Source organism: Chiloscyllium plagiosum, chromosome 29 (assembly GCF_004010195.1).
Source record: "Chiloscyllium plagiosum isolate BGI_BamShark_2017 chromosome 29, ASM401019v2, whole genome shotgun sequence".
NCBI classification, from domain to species: Eukaryota; Metazoa; Chordata; class Chondrichthyes; order Orectolobiformes; family Hemiscylliidae; genus Chiloscyllium; species Chiloscyllium plagiosum.
In genome coordinates, this window is record NC_057738.1 from 35,875,780 (window position 1) to 35,881,779 (window position 6,000).

The 6,000-nt window shown below is 41.8% G+C and overlaps 1 protein-coding gene across 4 annotated transcripts in view; it reads left to right on the top strand.

Annotated features, from left to right (window-relative positions):
- The window catches only part of LOC122564519 (rab effector MyRIP-like), a 380,608-nt gene that overhangs the window by 121,561 nt on the left and 253,047 nt on the right, over positions 1 to 6,000 (top strand). The gene's annotated exons all lie outside the window — the stretch shown is intronic.

Sequence of the window (6,000 nt, forward strand, 5' to 3'; positions counted from 1 at the left end):
CTCTCCAATTCCCTTCCTAATCTGCTCTGCGTCCCTACTGCATTCCTCATTTAAGGTGGTCCTTTAAACTTAGCTCAATGCTTGGCCAAGGAGTAATCTCATATCTCCTTATGTGGTTGGAATGTTGTTTAATAACTCTCTTATGAATGCCTTAGAATTCTTTAGTATATCAACGGGACTCCAAAAATTCCCCATCACTTTCAAGAGAGGGAATGCTGGAAACTGAGACTGGAGAAGGCCAAGGGACTTGTTGAAGGGCTGGCAATGGGGCAAGATGCAAAAATGTCTTGGAACTGACACCCCCCACCCCCACCCCAGCTCACTGTGACCCACACAGCCCCAATCGCACTCCTAAATCTCAGCAGAATTTGATTTTTAAAGATGTTCATGACACGTGGATGCCCCAGTTCCTGAGTACCGTAGAAACAGTAACAGCTGCACATACTTTTGTACTTTTTAACCCAGCCACTTTCACACCCATTGTGTGGGCCTTCATAGAGAACATGAGGATTAGTTAGCTCAGTTGCCTGGACGGCTGATTTGCGATGCACAGTGATGGCAACAGCATGGGTTCAATTCTCACACCAACTTAAGTTACCATGAAGCACTCTCCCCCTCAACCTCTGCTGAGGTATGGTAACCCTCAGATTAAATCACCACCACTCATCCGTCTCTGTCTCTTTCTGTCTTGCACTCTCACTCTCTGTCTCTCTGAGAGAGTAAGACTATGGTGTCTTATATATAGAACATACAATAATTACAATAAAATTCTTGGTAACTGTCCTGAAATTAATTACTGCAAAGTGTAAAGTTTCTCTTGTTAAGCAGTTGGAACTCACCTCACTGGAAGATTGCTCAGTAGGAGATTCATTGTCAAAGGTTTCTCAGTTAATCATTTTACAGGGTTTCTACAGTAGCACATTTTCTTTAGACCTGTTTTGCATAAAGGAAGTCAGCGTCCTCAACCTATAAGGTAGACAGAAACTATATCTACTAAAAACAATTGATAGTTTCAATTGGCAAGTGCAAATTGATAATCCCAAGGTAATTGATGTCTCCTGCCGGTCTTCCAAATCAACCATTCCACCCCCCCCCCCCCGACCAAAAGTTTCAGACTTACATGATTCTGGGATCCATCTCTGTCTTCCTTGTGGGATTGCCTGCAGCTCTGATAGTGCACGCTAGTAAGAGGTTTGGGATCAGCGATGCTCACATTCTGTGAGTGAATTGTGAAAGCTCAAAGCATTTCCAAAAACACTGATTTCATTCACAATCACAAGCGATGAGAATGGATACTGGCATTGGGGGCAGTCCAGAGAAGGCTCAGTGGGTTGAGGAGACGTTGAGTAGGTTGGGCCTGTAGCTCATTGAAGTTCAGAAGGAAGTGAGGACTGCAGTTGCTGGAGAGCCAGAATCAAAAAGTGTGGCACTGGAAAAGCACAGCAGGTCAGGCAGCATCTGAGGAGCAGGAGAATCAATGTTTCAGGAATGTTCCTGATGAAGGGCTCTTCACAGATGCTGCCAGACTTGCTGAGCTTTGCTAGCAATTTCTGTTTTTGCTCCTCTAATTCTCACCTTGTGACCATCTCCGATTTTAATTTTCCCACCTTTAGTTGCCCTTTCACCTTGCTTTGAGAGGCTGTCATTCAGACACCTCCCTGCCTCGCTACCTCACTTTACTCCTTTAACGTGATCCTTCGAATGTACTTGGTTGGCAGAGAATTAGGTCACCCACCCCCAGTGTTGACTGAAGTGACTTAGTATTTTGTTGTGTGATACTCTGAAATTTTTAATTGTGTTAAATTCAGAAAGTAAATGATGATGGTGGTTGATTGATGGAGACATTTAACCAATGATGCGATAGAATAGCCTGAGTGAACATGGTGAACACACCAAAATTATGCATTGGCATTCCCAAATGTTAGTTTGGGGGTTACCTTTTGCAGTATGAGCAGCAAGGAAGGTTTGTCAGACAACTTGTGTTTAATATTCAGTGCCTGCAAGAGGAAACAAATTTAATGAAAAATTGCAAGTTGCAACACAGAGATTTTGGATTGGTTCCAAAGAGAGGTTACAATGGGTGCAAGCATTGGCATTTCCCTGAATTGTTGCTTTCCTGTGACTGAGGAAATGGTGCTGGAGATATACTCTGGCTCAAGGCGTTCCAGTGGCCAGGGTCTTTGTTCCCCGGATAATCCAAGACAAATGTTTTGTTACATCCGTCAATCCCTGACCAAAAGTGAAACTCTCATCTTGCAATCCCCATGGATCACAGGAAATGACAAAGTAGGCATCTGGAGATGGAGGAGTTTACAGGTTATCCAAGATAGAGAGGCAGGTGGCATCAGGAGGTAGAGAAATCGACGTTTCAGGTGTCACCCTTCTTCTAGTCCTGAAGAAAGGTTACACCTGAAACGTTGACTTCTCCACCTCCGGATGCTGCCTGGCTTGCTGTGTTCTTCCAGCCTCCGGCTTGTCTACTACAGGTTATCCAAGCCAAGTTGCACCTGAGGTCTCCCTTGCAGAACATCACTGCCCTTATGAATTGCAAAGGCTTTCACATGCAGCTTCTTTGTAATCCTCAGCGGTGCAGCATGTGGTGATGTTCTACCTGCCTTGGCTGCCCCATTCTGTTTTATACGGCAACAAACTCCTACCTTTCCAATCCCTGTCTCAGCCCAGCAGTTGACAGTGTGCGGATGGTCTTACCTCTGTAGTTCCCAGCTTCTCTCAGAAAATGCACAGTCTGTGACTGAACTGCACTGCAGTCTCACGTCCATGGAGGCACTGGTACTTCCATCAAGCAGAATTGAGCAGCAGTTCAGATCGCTGGGTACATCTTGAGCAGCTTGCCATGCAGCTCCAAAGGTTATGCCATATGATAGTGTTATGCCGTATGCTGTGCATGTAACTTGCCTTCTATATACTCTGGCTGCAAACCCTTACTGCAGTCGGTTGGCAATTCCATTTCCTTCCTTGTGGTAATTAGTTTCAGCTGGTGATGAATGTGCATAATTAGGTACAACATTATGGTATATCCTTTGGGCTAGATTAGGATTGCATGAATTCATTTTATTTAAGACTTTTAGAAGCATCAAAGAGAAGATCTATCTGATTGAGGCGTGATTCTGAAAGAGATGGATGATATTTTAGCACCCCATCCAATCCAGTTCTTGTAAGTTTAGAATGCAGTACAAAATGTAGGCATTGGGAATAAAAGAAAACCTGAAAGTGAGGAGAAACAATTAATGTTTCAGGTCATTGACCCTTCATCACAACTCCTCAAGTGCCACTGAAACTTTCGAGCAGCTTTATTTTGTTGCTTGATGTTCGACGATATTAGCAGTGGGATGAAAGTAGTTTTGTGTAATCTGATTTCACACACCTACTGATTCAGAATGGTCAGAAATTCATGTTAAATATTCAAGACAGATTTCTGAGTGTTCAAGACTAAAACTAGCATCAGTAGTCGTAATGCAATTAATTTAATTAGTCTCTTAGTTTCCATCTTCAATTTTCAAATTATTAATTTTTGCCAGCCCTGTAATTGGATGCATGATCTGCAAGAGAACACTTCATGAATAATAACTGGGGCCAATAGAATTCAGTTCAATGAAGAAGGCCAGTGTGTCTTTGTAAAATCTGACGTGGGGATGTTCAGGAGATGTTTAAATGGTGCAGTTTACACGTGAGGAGTCACTACAGGAATCAAAATAAGCAAATGATTTGTTTGAAAACGCGTCTGAATTAAAATGTCAGAATAGATTATTCTTTTAGGTCATGCTAATGATTCAAAGCTTCAGAGTATTTGATGACATAATCTAAAATGGTCTTCAACATCTGGGGAATTTCCAGACTTCCACCAATATATTTGGTGAATTGGAGTTGATTTTGTGGTGTACTTACCATCAGAAATTACTGGGATGTGGGCTTGGAGGTCAATGAGGGAGTCCAACAGGGTTCACTAAATGAATGGACAAACTTGTGAAGCCTACCTCTTGGAGTAAATATGAGGAAAAAGAATTGAAAACAAATGTTTGCTTTGGCCTCTGGCAGAAAAAAAACAATTACTTTCTTTGAATTTTTGATCGATAGAAGTATGTTTGCTGCCAATTCCCTCTGTTCAGTTTAATACGAGTGCTCGGTAGCACCTAATGACAATAAAGAATCCACTGTGTTTATCCTGAATTTGAAGGTGTTAATGTATGTGTTTAATTGGGTTTTATGCCACACATTTCACCAGAACATCTTTAAGATTGGACTGGATGATTAGCTCAGTGATGGGTTCTGTTCCTGCACTGTCTGTGGTTATCGCAAAGGACTCTTCTTAACCTGCTCCTCCACCTGAGATGTGGTGACCCTCAGGTTAAATCACCACCAGTATTGTCTCTCTAATGAGAGAGCAGCCCTGTGATCTGGTAATACTGGTGACTTTCCTTTTTTATTATTTCCAGGCAGCTATTTACTTTGAATCTGTCTTATTCATATGTTGCATCTTTATCTCAGCCTTTTTTTTTTAACAACTCTTCTTTTGTGCTGCTGTTTCTGTGACAATTCTTTAAATATCTTTTTCTTGTTCATTTCTGATTCCACTTTTTACTTTTCTCTTTTTTTTTATATTTTATAACCATTTCTTGCTTGCTTACTACTTGACTTTATTACAATTGTTTGAGCTGGGTACTTGTTCTTTGTCTGTCGATCTTGTGACAGCCCTTGTGGAAACAGTTTATTTTCTGGTGGGTTCTTGGTCCTTTTAAAATCTCCTTTTTCTCCGGAAGAAGATATGTTGCGAAGAGCAGCTTTGTTCAGTCTAAAACCCTGAACTGATTATGTGACTAGGTTGGTTGGGAGGTAAACGGTTTAAAAAAGACAAGTTGGTGAACTGGGGTTGGTTGTGTGTTCAAGTGGTTTAGTTCTAGATGTAAGTTTGCTCACTGAGCTGGAAGGTTCCAGCTCAGCGAGCAAATTTACATCCAGAACCTCAACCTGAGCTACAAATCTTCTCCAAACTCACCAAGTGGTTTAGTTTTAGTTGTAAACAGGTTGATGGCAGGAAACGTTTCTTTCAAACATGAATCAGTGGCTCAGTAGTTAGCACTGCTGCCTCACAGCGCCAGGGACCCGGGCTCAATTCCATCCTCGGGTGACTATCTGTGTGGAGTTTGCACATTCTCCCCATGTCTGCGTGGGTTTCCTCCAACAGTCCAAAGATATGCAGGTTAGGTGAACCTACTTTGCTAAATTGCCTATAGTGTTCAGGGATGTATAGGGTAGGTGAATTAGTCTGGGGTAAATGTAGAGTAATGGGGAATGGGTTTGTGTGGGATATTCTTCAGAGGGTCGGTGTGGATTTGTTGGGCTGAAGGGATTCTAATTCTAAGTTAAATTCCTTTGTGCTGGCTAAAACCCTGAAGACTTTACCAACAAGGGGTTAGACTGCAACAATGAGCAAGCTAAGCTAAAGAATGGGAGACAGTTTCAGATGCTCGATTCTGGAGGTAAAGGACATTGCAACCTGGAGAGTTCTTACCCAAGGTGCTAGCAGCAGCTATATTGAATAATGTCTACAATCATGGGATGGCTTGGGGGAGATTTGAAAGGAGAATTTTGCCAGCGAAAGTGGAAGGCCCAAAAAAATCCCAAATGTTTTATCTTTGGAACAATACTCATCGCAGGCATTTAATCATCCAATTTTTGTCAAATTTTGTCTGATTTGAGATGTAAGGGTGTAAGTCTAAGGGTGCAGAAGAAAATTTGAGTTAAGAAGTGGAATTTAGGTTATAACCTGTTATGGACCAGACCAAACCCCCTCCAAAATATATTATGAAAATAGACCCTAACTTGTTCTTACTTTACAGTTAAGTATAAGACATTGCATTCCAGATGGAATTCGATTGGTCAAACTACTCACTTTAATAGAACATAGAACATAGAACAATACAGCACAGAACAGGCCCTTCGGCCCACGATGTTGTGCCGAACTTCTAACCTAGATTAAGT